This window comes from Bufo bufo, chromosome 3 (genome assembly GCF_905171765.1).
Source record: "Bufo bufo chromosome 3, aBufBuf1.1, whole genome shotgun sequence".
In the NCBI taxonomy this organism is placed as follows: domain Eukaryota; kingdom Metazoa; phylum Chordata; class Amphibia; order Anura; family Bufonidae; genus Bufo; species Bufo bufo.
In genome coordinates, this window is record NC_053391.1 from 695271375 (window position 1) to 695290871 (window position 19497).

A 19497-nucleotide genomic window follows, 5' to 3' on the forward strand; every position below is an offset into this window, starting at 1 on the left:
TGCACTTCCGGGTCTGCAATTCCGTTCCTGAGAAAAATAGAACATGTCCTATTCTTGTCCAAAATTGAATAGGCAAAGAATTACGATAGAGGAGCAGGCGCGGCGGCATGACGTAGGAAGCGTGCGTGCAGCGGTCCTCCCCGCCCCCAACGCCGGCCCCGACTCTTGCCCTGGACGCAGCACGGGCAATGCCGCTTTTGAGCTCCTGAGACGCTGCCCCGATACTGACGTACCCGCTGTCTGAGTCCGCTGATGTCCGCTGGGCCTCTTGGGATTGGCCCTCTGTCATTCTGGGCTTTGTCGCTCTGCTGGCTTCGCTGCTCCGATAACTTGGACGCCGATGCCCCTGCTGCCTGCTGCCGGCGGCTCTGCCGCTCCGCCTGAGACGCTGACCTAGACGCTGACGCCCCTGCTGCCGGTGTCCGCCGGGCTCTCCGGATTGGCCCTCTGTTGCCTAGGGCACTGTTTGCTCTGCCTGAAGTTGGAAGCTGGATGTTTGGGGTGTCTGGGGTTTATGCCTGTTTCAGGCTGTTCTAGGCTGGGGCCCCACTTGCTCCGCATTAACTTACTAACTCCGGAACTGTATGGTGAGTGGACTCTGTGTGCCCCCACTGTCTCCCCTTTATGCCTTGCTCACGGGGTCGTGCTGAAGAAGCCGTTTTGAATAGGGGAGGGGAGCTGTTGGATCAAGGAAGCGGCACCTGGCCTCCATCACCGTCTCCACTTTACCTGCCCGCTGTTCCACCCTATGACTCCCCACTTGCTTGCGGTTCTATTTGATCAATACGTGGAGTCGCCCCCTGATAGCTGTGGTGTGTTGTGCAGCTGTGGGTTCAGCCTTAGATGCTGTCCCAGCAGTGTGCGCCAGAATTGGCACTGCCTCTGTTCTGTTTTTTTGTTTTTGAGTTTTTGCGTTTTGCTGGACATTGTGTTTTTGTTTAAACTCTAAAATCTGTCTCTTTGTCCTTTTGGGCTCTGGACCCATGAGTCTGTAAGCTCCAGGCAGCCGTGACGGTCCACCTCTCAGTGAGCGGGTGAAGACCGTTGAACAACGTCGGCGGGGGGGAGCGCTGCTGAGTGGTGAAGGTGGATCGTGCCGAGGATATCAAGAGAACCCCACTACGAGCTTCCTCAAAACCCAGGAAATTCGGGACTTAAGAAGAAAGAAGAAGAGCGAGGATACGTAAGACTCTCTGACTGTCACTCTGTGTTACAGGAAATTTATGACATTCAATTTAGATATCTTAATAATAGTATCACCCTCCAAAGTAGTCCCGTACGGAGAAAAAAAAAAAGGGGAGAAAAGAAAGAAAAAGGAAGGGAAGGAAAAAGAAAGGGGAAAAATAAATAAATAAATAAATATGGCCCCTAAACTATCTAACAGAAAGTCTATTGGAACATCTTCACCCAAAGGGGGTACTGCAAGGACACAGTTAGACAAATATCTTAAATCCCCTCCCCCACCAGCTAAAACAAGGAGTAATCAGAAACCAACATCACAAATGGAGGACTGTGAAGAGAATGAAAACCTTGTAAATAGGGCAAGAGAGAACCCGGTATCGGAAGCAGATAACCAGATGAGTAATATCAATCGTAAATTAGCGGGTATACTGGAGGCAGTCGGAACAACTAATCAATCATTAAGCACACTGACAACCACAGTAGCAGCAGTGCAGACTGATATATCATTAATCCGAGACGATCTAAACAAAATGAGGCAACGTGTCAAAGAGTATGAAACTCTAACCACAGAATTGCAAAAAGAATCTAGGCAGATTAAAAAAAGGTTAGAAATAGTAGAAAGTGATAATAAAGCACTAAAGGAAAAAATGGCAGACCTGGAAGACAGATCCCGGAGAGATAATCTCAAATTAGTGGGCTTCCCGGAAGGAGCAGAAAAAGATGACCCCACAGGCTTTTTTCAAAAATGGTTGTCAAATAACGTAAAAACGGCAGAGGCAGCTACAACACCCACAGTGGAGAGAGCACATCGTATTCCAACAAGAAAACCTCCACCAGGGTCAGCACCAAGGCCATTGTTAATTAGAATGACCTCCTCAAGAGATCGGGACTATATCCTTAGATGGAAAAGAGAGATACAAACGGTGAAATATAATGACGTCAATATAGAGATATACCCGGACTTCTCTAAAGTTACGCAAGATAAAAGGAGAGAATATAAGGATGTAAAAAAGAGATTGATACAAGCACAACTAAAATACTCTATGATGTACCCTGCGAAATTACGGGTTATATATAAAGAAACTGTCCAGTTTTTCTCCAACCCAAAGGATGCAGCTGATTGGTTGGACTCTAAGGGCATTCAGTAATCTGCCCGTGGTGCTGCTAGGGGGAGACGGGGGGGTCGACGGTGGGGGGGAAGGGGGGGATAGTCTATAGTTAGAGACCTATGAGTCACAGTTTGCGACTCGCAGGTCATGAGGGGAGTGGGGGTTTTGGGGGTGGGGGTGGGGGTCTTGGGAGGGTGGGAGGGAGGGCTTTTTTCCGCGGGGTACTGTCGATGTATGGAAGGTGTATCGTTGGGGGCACCCCTGCCCTTCCGCCCAGTGCTGCCTTAAAGGTAGGAGGGATCAATTATAAAAAAAAAAAATATATAAGGGATGTCTAGAATATTGACCTGGAATATCCGCGGCTTTGCGGATAAAGTCAAGAGGTGTGTAGTGTTCGATTTGGTCTCTAGACATTTACCAGCTATAGTGGCCTTGCTAGAAACACATCTCACAGGTGAAAAAGTGGCAGCGCTCGGCGGAATGAGATGGGCCTCCCACGAATATCATTCTTGTTATTCCACATACTCTCGTGGAATTAGCGTTTATGTGCACAGACAGGTAGATTATGATCCAATAGAACAGCTAATCGACCAAGAGGGCCGGTATATTTTTCTTCACTGTTATTGGCAGGGGCAAAGGAGAATTATTGCCTTCATATATATCCCACCTCCCTTTACGACAACGGTACTATGTAGACTGATGAATTATATCTCGGCACGAGAGGAGTGCCCGGTGCTGGTGATGGGCGATTTCAACTCGGTCATGGACATTAGAAAGGATCGGATCTCTACCATAAATAATTATGAATTGAGTCCCGGTTCAAGTACCTTACTTTTCAGAATGTGTAAAGAAATGGCATTGGTCGATATTTGGCGGTCTCTTTATGGAGATAAGCAAGCATTTTCATGTTTTAGTAATACATATAGGTCCATGTCGCGAGTTGATCTGGCCCTCGCCAGCCCCGGGCTCATTAATAAGGTCAAAAAAATGAACTATGAACGTCATGGCGTTTCTGACCACAGCCCCGTCATGGTAATACTGCAGAACCAGAATAAAACAAATCAAAATAAAAATTTTAAACTCAATCCTCATTGGATGACATTAATAAAGGATCTGGACAAGATTAATGAAGAAATAAAGCTCTTTTGGAGCGATAACGTTAACTCAACCCATATCCATATGGTCTGGGACTCGCTTAAGGCATTCCTTCGAGGTATATATTCATATCAAATTAGGAAACAGAAAAATGCCTTTGCAGAAACGCAAAAAGAAATAGAAGGCCTGCTTGGTTAGGCAATGAACGAGATCACCCGTGTAAATACCCCAGAAAAACAACATCAATTAAAAAAAATACAAGATGAATATAAACAATATCTATATAAAAAAGCGCAGAATAAAATGTTCTTCTCGGGGTTGAGAACTTTTAGCGAGTCCGGGAAACCAAGTAGACTGGTATCTATGATAGTAGAGAATCAAAGGGGGAGTAATAATATAACCGGAATTAGGACTGAGGCGGGAACTATTCTACGAGACCCCGACGATATTCTAAGGGAGTTTACCCGATATTTCTCAATGCTATATGAAGCTGGGCCCCAAAATCAGGGAGAAAAAATAGATCAATATTTAGATAACATCAAGATCCCTGAATTTGATCAACAAGATATTGATTGGTTGAACAGACCTATTCAACTGATTGAGTTACAAACCACGTTGCAAACCATTAAGGGCAATACCTCCCCAGGGATGGACGGTTTTCCATTTGAAATATACCGAAAACACGGGGGAATGATTTTTCCCCAAATGTTGGAGGTATTAAATCAATCTTGGACAATGGGTTCTCTTCCCCCCTCATGGATGGAAGCAACCATTACATTGATTCCTAAAAAAGGGAAAGATCCGCTGTCAGTCACATCTTATCGCCCCATCTCTCTGTTGAACACAGATTATAAAATCTTGGCCAAACTGCTAGCGAACAGATTAAAAACAGTTATCCACAAAGTCGTCCACGCGGATCAAACCGGGTTTATTCCGAAAAGGAATATACAGGATAATGTAAGGAGGGCCTTTCTGAATGTTCAGATGGGGGATGGGGAGGACTGCTCCATCCTGTCCTTGGACGCCGCTAAGGCCTTCGACAGGGTGGAGTGGTCCTTCCTTTGGAGAGTAATGTCCTGGGTTAAAATAGGTGAATACTTCTCTAAATGGGTTCGTATTTTGTATCAAAACCCAGTATCTAGGGTCCGAATTAATGGCGTATACTCTGCCCCTTTCCCCTTGACACGCGGAACACGCCAGGGTTGTCCCCTTTCCCCCTTGCTCTTCTCGCTGTTCCTGGAGCCAATGGCGTGTAAGATTCGAGCAGATGGGGAAATATCCGGTTTTGGGTGTGAGGGAAAGGATGACAAAATTAGTCTCTATGCGGACGACATGTTACTATTCCTGGGGAGAGGATACATGAATTTGCCCAGGGTCATGGACAGTCTGGATGAATTTGGGTGCCTATCAGGATATGAGATAAATTGGGAGAAATCAAAATTCCTGCCATTAAAACGTCCGGTTCCGCCCGGTCACAATCTCCGAGTTAGTATACTGACCCCAGCAGATTCTTTATTATATCTGGGCATCCAGATAGGGACCAAATTGGAACATTATACGAAACTGAACATACTTCCAATAATAGATAGAGTTAAGGAAGAAATCAGAACATGGCTTAAATTTCCCCTGTCACAAATTAATCGCATAGCACTTATAAAAATGACGTTGCTTCCAATGTTACTATACGTATTTAATGCTAGCCCAATAACGATAGAAGACAAATTTTTCAATAAGTTAGAATCCCTCTTCAATGAACTAATATAGGGGCGCAAACGAGTCAGAATTAAGATACAATATCTATACAAAGAAGAGGGCGGACTCTCCGTCCCTTTTCTAAAGGGATACTATATAGCCGCCCAATTGAGATGGTGTGTGAGGAATCGAAAGAATAAATGCATTCGGCTTATTTATGGGGAGCACTGTAGACCCTGGGAGGATCTCTTTCACATTCTCGAAACTGGCACCATGGAGAAGAAAATAATAATGAACCCGTTCGGTAGGATGCTCGGGTATATTTGGCAACAACTTAGATATATGGTTGGAGTAACCCAGGCAGTTCATTACACCCCACTGTGGGGGAATGCACATCTATCACAAGTTATGTTAATGGGTGATGTTGAATATTGGGAAAAATATGGGATATGCCTTATTGCACAAGTTTTTCATAAAGGACAGCTTAAGCCTTTAAATAAAATCCTACCCGATATTACATTAGGATGTATTGATAAATTTAGATATGAACAATTACGACACGCTATTCACTACACGGAGAATAAAAATTACTTAAATATTGTAAGGAACACCTTTTTAGATTTTTGTTATGATATGACCCTTAACACTTCCATATCACACATTTATGCAAAATTAAAATATGAATACACTAAAACAATTATATTTAGAAGTGAGGCTAAATGGGAAAAGGACCTGCAGAATGGGGAACCTATCCCGTGGAACGCGGTGTACAGAAATATTAAAAGATCGACGGTCTCCGCTGCCCATGCATGGATGTTTTTGAAAATTATACTCCGTCTCTATTATACACCAGCCTTTTTACATACCATCTACAACGATAGGAAACAGAACTGTTATAAATGTAATAAAGATAGAGGAGACTTTATACATCTACTTTGGGAATGCCCAGGGATAAAAGAGTACTGGACTAAAATATTTTGGAAATTGCGGGATAGTTCCCCCATGAAATATGAGGCTTGCATTAATTATGCTATCCTGGGTGCATTCCCAGAGATTGACCAAAATAAAACTGAGCAGACACTCTGGCTTCGGGGTATTGCACTGGCCAAAATATTAATTGTTAAGTATTGGGGCACTTCGGAATACCCAAATTTTCAGGAGTGGATGGAACGGATGAACAGGGTTAAGCAATATGAATGCATCCTTGCCCAAACAGCAGGAAAAAAGGCAACTTGGATGCGGATATGGGGCAACTTGAAACGACAATACTAGGCGTAAAGACAGTAGCTCCGCGGAAAAAAGGGGGTTGGAGGGAGGGAAGGGGGGGTTAAAAATCTTAGTATATGATGACACTATGTACTACTGTATTAATGTTTTGTGATACCAAAATGGAATACTGTAGATCTACTATTTGTAAAATAAAATATATTTATAAAAAAAAGAAAAAAAAGAATAGGCATTTTCCATTAAGTGCCGGCGATGTGCGGTCCGCAAAAAGCGGAATGCACATTGCTGGTATCCGTGTTTTGTGGATCCACGGATCCGCAAAACACACACGGACGTGTGAATAGACCCTAATAGACAGTCTGGTTAGACTACAAGTCAGAGATATCAAAATTCTTCTAATGCCACAGCACAAAAGGCACTTCATAGTGCTGTGCCTGCCACATGCTGCGCCTGCCACTAGCTGGTCCTGTGTGTGGACGGTATGTGGTCAGGTATATGACTGGCTGTATAGTTACAGTATATAACCGCAGCTTGTCCTGTGTGTGGACTGTATGTGGTCAGGTATATGACTGGCTGTATAGTTACAGTATATAACCGCAGCTTGTCCTCAGCTTGTCCTGTGTGTGGACTGTATGTGGTCAGGTATATGACTGGCTGTATAGTTACAGTATATAACCGCAGCTTGTCCTGTGTGTGGACGGCATGTGGTCAGGTATATGACTGGCTGTATAGTTACAGTATATAACCGCAGCTTGTCCTGTGTGTGGACGGTAGGTGGTCAGGTATATGACTGGCTGTATAGTTACAGTATATAACCGCAGCTTGTCCTGTGTGTGGATGGTATGTGGTCAGGTATATGACTGGCTGTATAGTTACAGTATATAACCGCAGCTTGTCCTGTGTGTGGTAGGTGGTCAGGTATATGACTGGCTGTATAGTTACAGTATATAACCGCAGCTTGTCCTGTGTGTGGATGGTATGTGGTCAGGTATATGACTGGCTGTATAGTTACAGTATATAACCGTAGCTTGTCCTGTGTGTGGATGGTATGTGGTCAGGTATATGACTGTATAGTTACAGTATATAACCACAGCTTGTCCTGTGTGTGGACGGTATGTGGTCAGGTATATGGCTGTATAGTTACAGTATATAACCACAGCTTGTCCTGTGTGTGGATGGTATGTGGTCAGGTATATGGCTGTATAGTTACAGTATATAACCGCAGCTTGTTCTGTGTGTGGATGGTATGTGGTCAGGTATATGACTGGCTGTATAGTTACAGTATATAACTGCAGCTTGTCCTATGTGTGGACGGTATGTGGTCAGGTATATGACTGGCTGTATAGTTACAGTATATAACCGCAGCTTGTCCTGTGTGTGGACAGTATGTGGTCAGGTATATGGCTGTATAGCTACAGTATATAACCGCAGCTTGTCCTGTGTGTGGACGGTATGTGGTCAGGTATATGACTGGCTGTATAGTTACAGTATATAACCGCAGCTTGTCCTGTGTGTGGACTGTATGTGGTCAGGTATATGACTGGCTGTATAGTTACAGTATATAACCGCAGATTGTCCTGTGTGTGGACGGTATGTGGTCAGGTATATGGCTGGCTGTATAGTTACAGTATATAACCACAGCTTGTCCTGTGTGTGGACGGTATGTGGTCAGGTATATGACTGGCTGTATAGTTACAGTATATAACCGCAGCTTGTCCTGTGTATAGACGGTATGTGGTCAGGTATATGGCTGTATAGTTACAGTATATAACCGCAGCTTGTCCTATGTGTGGGCAGTATGTGGTCAGGTATATGACTGGCTGTATAGTTATAGTATATAACCGCAGCTTGTCCTGTGTGTGGACAGTAAGTGGTCAGGTATATGACTGGCTGTATGGTTACAGTATATAACCGCAGCTTGTCTTATGTGTGGGCAGTATGTGGTCAGGTATATGACTGGCTGTATAGTTACAGTATATAACCGCAGCTTGTCCTGTGTGTGGACGGTATGTGGTCAGGTATATGACTGGCTGTATAGTTATAGTATATAACTGCAGCTTGTCCTGTGTGTGGACAGTATGTGGTCAGGTATATGGCTGTATAGTTACAGTATATAACCGCAGCTTGTGCTGTGTGTGGGCGGTATGTGGTCAGGTATATGACTGGCTGTATAGTTACAGTATATAACCGCAGCTTGTCCTGTGTGTGGACGGTATGTGGTCAGGTATATGACTGGCTGTATAGTTACAGTATATAACCGCAGTTTGTCCTGTGTGTGGACTGTATGTGGTCAGGTATATGGCTGTATAGTTACAGTATATAACTGCAGCTTGTCCTGTGTGTGGACTGTATGTGGTCAGATATATGACCGGCTGTATAGTTACAGTCTATTATCACAGCTTGTTCTATGTGTGGATGGTATGTGGTCAGGTTCATGCCTGTATAGTTACAGTATATAGCTGCAGCTCGTGCTATATGTGGACGGTATGTGGTCAGGTGTATGGCTGTATAGCTACTGTATATAACCGCAGCTCGTCCTCTGTTTTGGACGGTATGTGGTCAGGTATATGACCGGCTGTATAGTTACAGTATATACCGCAGCTTGTCCTTTCTGTGGACGGTATGTGGTCAGGTATATGACCGTCTGTATAGTTACAGTATATACAGGGCCGTCTTTGCCGCAGGGCAAAAGGGGCAGCTGCCCCGGGCCCAGTTGCTCCTGGGGGCTCAAGGGAGCTCCGTTTCCCGACTCCCATTGACTAGTGACTGCGTCGCTAGGTTAAAACATTCGGGGCCTGGGCCCCTGATGTTTTGTCCCAGGCCCCAAATGTCCTGCCTGCCTGCTAGATACAACTGTATTGTCGTACACAGAATGTATTGCCGTACAATGTATTGCCACATAATGTATTGCAGTACAGAATGTATTGCCGTACAATGGGAAGAGGTGAAGGACCTGTGGTGACATCACAGGTCATGTGATCAGCAAAACAGGCTGTGATAGGATGACCTGGATGATGTCACCATCATGTGACCAGTGCAGGATTGGACCGGAGTGAAGAGGAGAAGGAGCCTAATGCTGATGTCTGTATATGAGCACTGGAGAGGTAAGTGAAGGGAGAGGCAGAGCAATGCTGGGAGTTGTAGTTATTTAACTAGGATGTATGTTAGGGCTGAAGGGAGGGATGTTATTGACATGGAACTGTGTGCTTGAGGTGGCTGGGAGAGGGAGTAATGTTATTTACATGGGACTGTATGTCACGGATGGTGTACAGGAAACAAGACAATGTAATACAATCAATGACTCACTGGATCCACAACTAAGGAACAAAAGGGAGACCCCTGCATGAGACCTGCAACTTTCCCTCACTGCTCAGCCTATGCGAACACCCCAAAGGTGGATGGGCGCATAGTCACGTACCTCGGCTATCTAATACCTGAATACCCTACAATAGTGAGGGGACACGACCACCGACTCCCTACACTAGACACGGAGGGAGTCAGGGTCTCCTAAAATCCAGCAGACAGAAAATAACAAATAAAGGAACAGCACTTATCTTGCAGAGGACTGGGAAATAGAAACAGCATGCACACACACACTCCAGGAAGTTGTATAAGCCGCACACTACTGTATTATGGGGAGGAACTTAAAGGGCAGCAATCAGTCCAACTGCATGAGAGCTGAGATAGACTAACGAGATGAGGAACTAAACCAAAACAAGGAAATTCAAGGAGGAGGATCTGGAAAGCTCCTGTCAGAGCTTCTCAGCTGTCTGGCTGTGACACTGTATTAGGGATCGACCGATATTGATTTTTTAGGGCCGATACCGATAATTTGTGAACTTTCAGGCCGATAGACGATAATTTATACCGACATTCTGGTAATTTTCATTTTTGAAAAAAAATAAATCCCTACACAAATCTGCTGTAAATTAATATGTTTATTGTTAACGTGTATTTTTATATATTTTTTTAAAATCTTTCTTTCATTTATACTTAATATTTTGATGTTTATTTATTAATTTTTTACTAACTTTTAGCCCCCTTAGGGACTAGAACCCTTGTCCTATTCACCCTGATAGATCTCTATCAGGGTGAATAGGATCTCACACTGTCCCTGCTGCTCTGTGCACACAGCAGCATGGAGCTTACCATGGCAGCCAGGGCTTCAATAGCATCCTGGCTGCCATGGTAACCGATCGGAGCCCCAGGATTACACTGCTGGGGCTCCGATCGGAGGAGCAGTGGAGAGGGGATCCTGTGGCCACTGCCACCAATGATTAATACTGGGGGGTGGGGGGGGCGCACTGCGCCACCAATGATTAATACTGGGGGGCTTGGGGGGGGGCGCACTGCGCCACCAATGAAGAGAAATCTCTCAATCATTCATATACAGGAGGCGGGAGCTGGCTGCAGAATCACATAGCCGGCTCCCGACCTCTATGAGCGGTAGCTGCGATCCGCAGCACCTGAGGGGTTAACTACCGCAGATCGCAGCTACCGCACATGGAGGTCGGGAGCCGGCTATGTGATTCTGCAGCCAGCTCCCGCCTCCTGTATATGAATGAATGAGAGATTTCTCTTCATTGGTGGCGCAGCAGCCACAGCCCCGCCCCTCCTCTTGTCCTCCTTCCTCTCACTGGCAGCGGCAGCACAGGGGGAGGAGACACTGCTTCCATCTCCCCTGTGCTGCTGAGGGAACACGGAGAGCGCTGAGAGCAGCCCGATCCTTGTTCCCCATACGTTATCGGAATATCGGCAAAATAGATGCCGATACCGATAACGGGCAAAATCCTGAATATCAGCCGATAATATCGGTAAAACCGATAATCGGTCGATCCCTAGACTGTATGTTGAAAGTGGATGGTGGGGGGGAATGATGTTTATGTACATGGGACTTAATGTTTAGGCTACGTTCACACTTGCGTTTGGGGATCCGCTTGTGAGATCCGTTTCAGGGCTCTCACAAGCAGCCCCAAATGCATCAGTTTAACCCCAATGCATTCTGAATGGATGTGGATCCATTCAGAATGCATTCGTTCGGCTCCGTACGGCCCCCCGTTCCGTTTTGGAGGCGGACCCCAAAATGCTGCAAGCAGCTTTTTTGTGTCCGCATGGCCTTGCGGAGCCAAACGGATCCGTCCTGACTTACAATGTAAGTAAATGGGGACGGATCCCTTTGCATTGACACAAAATGGTGCAATTGTAAACTGATCCGTCCCCCATTGACTTTCCATGTAAGTCAGGACGGATCTGTATTGGGACTTAGAAATTCAAATCTAAATCTAATACAAACGAATCGCTCCCGAACGGATGCATTCGTTTGTATTATCGGTGCGGATCCGTCCTGTACAAGTACAGGACAGATCCGCACGAACGCAAGTGTGAAAGTAGCCTTAGGGGGTGATGTTTACATGGGACTGTGCGTTGGAGGCGGCTGGGGAGGAGGTGATGTTATTTACATGGGACTGTATGGTGGAGGGAGGATTATAACTGCAGGGGGCACTGCAGATCCAGGGGACATTATAGGTGGTCTTTTTACTACTGGGGGCTCTATAGGAGGGTCTTATAGATCCGCCTTATTTCTACTAAGAGCACTATGGGGGCCTTATTACTACTGAGGGGTCTGTAGGGAGCTTTATTACCACTGGGGGAACAATAGGGGGCCTTATTTATACTGGGGACTCTGTGAGGGTATTATTAATATGGGAGGGCTCTTCTAATAATGGGGGCATTGTTGAGGAGCATTATCACGGTTGGGGCAGTGTTACTAATGAGGGCATTCTAGAAGGGAATTACTATTGGTGGGACTATGAGGAGCACTATTACTATGGGGGCAGTAATGTTTCTTCAGGATAGTATTTGGGGGTATTGGGGGGGGGGGGCAGGGGCGTAACTAAAGGCTCATGGTCTCCGGTGCAAGAGTTCAGCTTGGACCCCCCTTCCCTCGGTGCTTTGTGTGTCTTCTTATGCGGCACAAGTGTCTTTGGGCCCCTTCATGCTCCTGGGCCCCATAGCGACTGCTACCTCTGCACCCCCTATAGCTACACCCCTGGGGGGTGGGGGGGCACAGCAAGCAGCAGGATAACACTGTGGGGACTCCAGTTGGGGGATAATGATAGAAAGTGAGGAAGCTAAGATGTCTGTGTGTCACACTCTGCAGAGACGAGGCGGCTGAAAGAAGTTGTCCAGACCGAGTGGAGAAGATGATGAGAGAGAGGAGACGTCACCTGGAGGCCCTGGACGTGACAGGTAAGTGCTGCTGTATAGCAAGTACAGCAAAGTGTGGGGGGGGGGGGGGGCGGGATCCAGGGGGCCCAAGTAAATTCTTGCCCAGGGTCCAATCAATATTAACCACCTCCGGACCGCCGAATGCAGCGACGCGTCCTGGAGGTGGTTGATTAATTCCTCCTGGACGCGCCGGCGCGTCCTCTCGCGAGATTTTGGTCACAGCCGGCCTGCGCATGCGCATCGCAGGCCGGCAAAAGTTCGAGGAGTATTGCATCAGCAACCTGCCAGCCAATGATCGTTGCTGGCAGGTTGCTGATTTTTAAAAAACCGAATCAGAAGCCATATAACAGATCATATTAGTAAATATAAGGTGTTAAATGGCTTCTCTGCTCCTCTGCTGGTCCTTTTCGTCGGTTGGATCCAGCAGAGGAGCAGACTGAACTGTGAGTACCCACCAAACACTACCCTTAGCCCCAGATCACCTTCCATCACCCCCATCATCCAAATTAACCCCTTCATCGCCCCCTGTTAATCACTTAGTGAAATACAAAAAGTGATCAGTGTAAACTGTCACTTTTTTTTTTCAATAGTATTGGCTGTTAGGTTTTAGGATAGTTTAGGCCCCTTGGTTAGGTAGTTAGCGTCAGTTAGCGCCCAGCCCACCGCACCGCAATCACTGATTCGCTGATTACCGTATCGCTAATCAGCATTTGTACTTTTATAGTATCTGTAAGTGATCAAAACTGATCACAGTCAGATCTATAATAGTATTAGTGTCACCTTAGCTCGCCCTCCACCCAAAACGCAGTGTTTGCCCGATCAGGCCTGATCGGTCGCCCACACGTGCGTTCACTCACGCCCGCCCCACCGCAGTGACAAAAAAATAATTTTTTTTGATCACTGCACATTCACTTTACACGCACTGCGGCGATAAAAAAAATCAGTTTTGATATTTTTTATCAACCGCAGCGGCCTCCGGTACTTCGCTAGCCTCCCCTTTGTAAGACAGGCTTGCTTTTTTTCTTGGGTAGTCTCAGGGAATACCCCTAAATTTAGTTGCCCAAATGTCAAACAGGGGGTATTCTTCTGAAGAGGCCTACAGGATTCTGACCCAGTTGGATGAGGAATGGGAACCCTCATCTGACGAATCTAGCGGGTCAGAATATGAACCTATAGAAAGCAGTGGCTCTCTGACCCAAAGTTCGGACGAGGAGGTTGAGGTCCCTGGCAGCACCAGGCGTACCCGGCCCCGTGTCGCTAGACCACAGGTTATGCAGGATCCGCTTCAAGAGCAGCAGAGTGGGGCTGGCGCTGTCGGATCACGTGGTGAGGCATACACCAGCAGCGCAGCCCTCCCTGGACCTAGTACCAGCACTGCCGTACAACATGGTGAAGTAGCGAGCACCAGAAGGGCAGTTGAAGCTGGTACGGACGGTGGCACGTGCAGTAGTTACCCCGTCGCAGCCACCGCAAAGACGGGCCCGTAGACCCCCTCGAGTCCCTGAGGTGCTGGCAAACCCTGATTGGCAGTCCCCAACTTCAGCCGCACCATTAGTTCCCCCTTTCACCGCCCAGTCTGGAGTTCGGGTTGAGACAGCTCAGATCGGTTCGGCCCTGGGATTTTTTGAGCTGTTCTTGACTGCGGAGCTCTTGGACTCAGTCGTGGCAGAAAAAAATCGGTATGCCACACAATTTATAACCGCCAACCCGGGAAGCTATTATGCCCAGCCTTTCCGGTGGAAACCAGTCCAAGTTTCCGAATTTTAAATTTTTCTGGGCCTTCTCCTCAACATGGGTCTAACTAAAAAGCATGAATTGCGGTCATATTGGTCCACGAACCCAATTCATCACATGCCCATGTTCTCTACTGCTATGTCCAGGACACGATTTGAGACCATCCTGCGTTTCCTGCATTTTAGCGACAATACCACCTCCCGTCCCAGAGGCCACCCAGCTTTTGACCGGCTCCACAAAATTCGGCCCCTCATAGACCATTTCAACCAGAAATTTGCAGATTTGTATACCCCAGAGCAAAACATCTGCGTAGACGAGTCCCTAATACATTTTACCGGGCGCCTTGGCTTCAACAATACATCCCAAGCAAGCGTGCCCGGTATGGGGTCAAATTGTATAAGCTCTGTGAAAGGGCCACAGGCTATACCCACAAATTTCGTGTCTATGAGGGAAAAGATCAGACCCTGGAGCCGTTCGGTTGCCCTGACTACCTGGGGAGCAGTGGGAAGACAGTCTGGGACTTGGTGTCACCCTTATTCGGCAAGGGGTACCATCTTTATGTGGACAATTTTTACACAAGTGTGGCCCTCCTTAGGCATTTGTTTCTAGAACAGATTGGCGCCTGTGGCACCGCGCGAACTAGTCGCGCGGGCTTCCCCCAACGGCTCGTTACCACCCGTCTTGCAAGGGGGGAGAGGGCTGCCTTGTGTAACGAAGAACTGCTCGCGGTGAAATGGAGAGACAAGCGTGACGTTTACATGCTCTCCTCCATTCACGCAGACACGACAATCCAAATTGAAAGGGCAACCCGTGTCATTGAAAAGCCCCTCTGTGTCCACGAGTATAATGCGCTCATGGTGGGTGTGGACTTCAATGACCAGATGTTGGCTCCCTATTTAGTTTCCCGACGCACCAGACGCTGGTATAAGAAGGTGTCTGTATATTTAATTCAATTGGCTCTGTATAATAGTTTTGTTCTCTACAGTAAGGCTGGGAGAACGGGATCCTTCCTCAAATTTCAGGAAGAGATCATCGAGAACCTCCTGTATCCAGGAGGTTCCGTGGCCCCAACCACCAGTGTAGTTAGCCGTCTACACGAGCGACATTTCCCCAGTGTCGTTGCTGGTACCTCAACCCAACCGTCACCCCGAAAAAAATGTTGTGTCTGTAGCAGGAGTGGAATAAGGCGTGACACCCGCTATTTCTGTCCTGACTGTCCTGACCACTCTGCCCTATGCTTAGGGGAGTGTTTCCGGAAGTACCACACACAGGTACACTTAGCATAGGGATTGCATCTCACAGGACAGGCACACAGGGCTATTAGGGCCCTTTCTCTCACAGCTGCTGCAAACCTCTCCTTTCACCTGGGATAAAGTGCATAACGTACTTCGCCACATCTTTGGGCGATTTGCGCTTTGCACATTGTCCCATGGGGAAGGAGAGGTTTGTTCTATAAAGGTAAAAAAATAAATAAAAAATCACCGGTAAGTATAAAAGTTAACGTTCAGTTCAATAAAGTTTATATGTTATGTTCAAAAGTTATTATAAAGTTAATAAATTTATTGCGTTGCGGACTGGTTTTTTCTTTTTTGTTTTGTTTTTTTTACCTTCCAGGTGGACCAACCGATCGACTAGCTGCAGCACTGATGTGCATTCGGACAGAAGCATTGCGCTGCTGTCAGATTACACACAAGTCGGTGTATGCGGCGCTGCAAGACGAGATTTCTCCTCTGCAGTAAAAGATACGTTTGCCGAGGCATATGAGCTGTGGAGGCGGCGGTGTTCATATACTTTGGCAAACACTTTGTATATAAAAAAAAATAAAAAATCCAGGCAATGATTTATTTATCCACATCGATTGATGTGAATGGAGAAATCGGGTTTGCCAGGGCATACGAGCTAAGTGGGTATGGATGTTGGGCGGAGCTCCTATGTCCTGGCAGACGCCTTTCCCCTCCATTTTTTTTTTTTGGCAGAGATTTTTTCATCCACATTGATCGATGGGAATGAAGAAATCTGTGCCGTTCATTTTTTCTTTCAGCCCAGAGGCTGAACGAAAAAAAAAAATCTCATTACCCGTATGCTCAATATAAGGAGAATAGCAGAAACTCCTAATGCTGGCCATACATGTAATGATTGCGGAGACCCTCAAATGCCAGAGCAGTACAAACACCCCACAAATAACACCATTTTGGAAAGAAGACACCCCAAGGTTTTCGCTGAGGGGCATATTGAGTCCATGAAAGATTGAAATTTTTGTCCCAAGTTAGCGGAAAGGGAGACTTTGTGCGAAAAAACAAAAAAAAAAAATCAATTTCCGCTAACTTGTGCCAAAAAAATAAAAATTTTAGGAACTCGCCATGCCCCTCATTGAATACCTTGGGGTGTCTTCTTTCCAAAATGGGGTCACATGTGGGGTATTTATACTGCCCTGGCATTTTAGGGGCCCCAAAGCGTGAGAAGAAGTCTGGTATCCAAATGTCTAAAAATGCCCTCCTAAAAGGAATGTGGGGCCCTTTGCGCATCTAGGCTGCAAAAAAGTGTCACACATGTGGTATCTCCGTACTCAGGAGAAGTTGGGGAATGTGTTTTGGGGTGTCATTATACATATAGCCATGCTGGGTGAGAGAAATATCTTGGTCAAATGCCAACTTTGTATAAAAAAATGGGAAAAGTTGTCTTTTGCCAAGATATTTCTCTCACCCAGCATGGGTATATGTAAAATGACACCCCAAACCACATTGCCTAACTTCTCCTGAGTACGGAGATACCACATGTGTGACACTTTTTTGCAGCCTAGGTGGGCAAAGGGGCCCACATTCCAAAGAGCACCTTTCGGATTTCACCGGCCATTTTTTGCAGATTTTGATTTCAAACTCCTTACCACACATTTGGGCCCCTAGAATGCCAGGGCAGTATAACTACCCCACAAGTGACCCCATTTTGGAAAGAAGACACCCCAAGGTATTCCGTGAGGGGCATGGTGAGTTCCTAGAATTTATTATTTTTTGTCACAAGTTAGCGGAAAATGATGATTTTTATTTTATTTTTTTTTCTTACAAAGTCTCATATTCCACTAACTTGTGACAAAAAATAAAAACTTCCATGAACTCACTATGCCCATCAGCGAATACCTTGGGGTGTCTTCTTTCCAAAATGGGGTCACTTGTGGGGTAGTTATACTGCCCTGGCATTCTAGGGGCCCAAATGTGTGGTAAGGAGTTTGAAATCAAAATCTGTAAAAAATGGCCGGTGAAATCCGAAAGGTGCTCTTTGGAATGTGGGCCCCTTTGCCCACCTAGGCTGCAAAAAAGTGTCACACATGTGGTATCGCCGTACTCAGGAGAAGTTAGGCAATGTGGTTTGGGGTGTCATTTTACATATACCCATGCTGGGTGAGAGAAATATCTTGGCAAAAGACAACTTTTCCCATTTTTTTATACAAAGTTGGCATTTGACCAAGATATTTCTCTCACCCAGCATGGCTATATGTATAATGACACCCCAAAACACATTCCCCAACTTCTCCTGAGTACGGAGATACCACATGTGTGACACTTTTTTGCAGCCTAGGTGGGCAAAGGGGCCCACATTCCAAAGAGCACCTTTCGGATTTCACCGGCCATTTTTTACAGATTTTGATTCCAAACTCCTTACCACACATTTGGGCCCCTAGAATGCCAGGGCAGTATAACTACCCCACAAGTGACCCCATTTTGGAAAGAAGACACCCCAAGGTATTCGCTGATGGGCATAGTGAGTTCATAGAACTTTTTATTTTTTGTCACAAGTTAGTGGAATATGAGACTTTGTAAGAAAAAAATAAATAAATCATCATTTTCCGCTAACTTGTGACAAAAAATAAAAAGTTCTATGAACTCACTATGCCCATCAGCGAATACCTTAGGGTGTCTACTTTCCGAAATGGGGTCATTTGTGGGGTGTTTGTACTGTCTGGGTATTGTAGAACCTCAGGAAACATGACAGGTGCTCAGAAAGTCAGAGCTGCTTCAATAAGCGGAAATTCACATTTTTGTACCATAGTTTGTAAATGCTATAACTTTTACCCAAACCATTTTTTTCTTATCAAAGACATGTAGAACAATAAATTTAGAGCAAAATTTATATATGGATGTTGTTTTTTTTGCAAAATTTTACAACTGAAAGTGAAAAATGTCATTTTTTTGCAAAAAAATCGTTAAATTTCGATTAATAACAAAAAAAGTAAAAATGTCAGCAGCAATGAAATACCACCAAATGAAAGCTCAATTAGTGAGAAGAAAAGGAGGTAAAATTCATTTGGGTGGTAAGTTGCATGACCGAGCAATAAACGGTGAAAGTAGTGTAGGTCAGAAGTGTAAAAAGTGGCCTGGTCATTAAGGGTGTTTAAGCTAGGGGGGCTGAGGTGGTTAAAGACGGCCCTGAGTATATACCGCAGTTTGTCCTCTGTGTCACACCCCGGATTTTCTTCTTCAGTATTAACTCCCTGACCTAGAAGTGGATCTTCCTGGAAGTCTGTGACCCCCTCATATCAGGGAGCAGTGTGAGACCCCCACCATAACACAAGAGACCCTGAATATAAGAGATGAATGTCTTACCTGAAAGCCGTACACAGCTTGTAGAAGAACCAGATCTCCGGAGAAGAGGAAAGGCCGAGTGCAGAGGAGGAGAAACCACCCCTTTTACACTTTTAGTTCTGCTGATATTAACCCTATAAAGTGTGAATACTATTTAGTCAGTGTCTCAAGGAACATATTAGGAATATTTCTTTATAAAGTACAATAAATACATGAGCAGAATGCGGTGCAGGAAGCGTCTAATACAAGTGTAAAACACAATTTACTGTCCAGTCCAGAAATGTGTAAGTTTTGTGCTGCGGGTCCATAAAATCATAAAAAAGCAAGAGAATCCCCCGTATAGTAACATAATACAATAGCCGCGCTCTGATCGCTCCGTAGTGTCGGATAGATAATCTTCCTGAATACATGCGGCAGGTACGGCTATACCTCACCGCGCTTTACGTCCTGTGCGCTGCTGCCCACCTGCGGATTGGAGCGCTTGTGTTTAAATACAACTTCTCCGCTGCGGATGGGGCCGCGTACATGCGCCGTGCGCTCTTCCATCTGCGCGGTGCTATATTGCGGGTAGTTGTACAGTCCGTGGAGAGTGCGCTTGTTGGTGGTGGCAGCGTAATGTTTTTCTTGATAAGAGAAATACGATTTTTCTCAGA

General features: G+C 45.8%; 1 protein-coding gene across 11 annotated transcripts in view; it reads right to left on the reverse strand.

Annotated features, from left to right (window-relative positions):
- LOC120996579 (NACHT, LRR and PYD domains-containing protein 12-like) overlaps window positions 1-18977 on the reverse strand; it is a 335847-nt gene extending 316870 nt beyond the window's left edge. For 10 of the 11 annotated variants that reach the window (XM_040426591.1, XM_040426587.1, XM_040426592.1 and 7 more), the window contains exon 1: window positions 18866-18977. The gene's annotated coding sequence lies outside the window, so the exon portion shown is untranslated. The remainder of the gene's footprint in view (window positions 1-18865) is intronic. The other variant, XM_040426585.1, reaches the window with a different exon arrangement.
- Window positions 18978-19497: the final 520 nt, after the last annotated feature.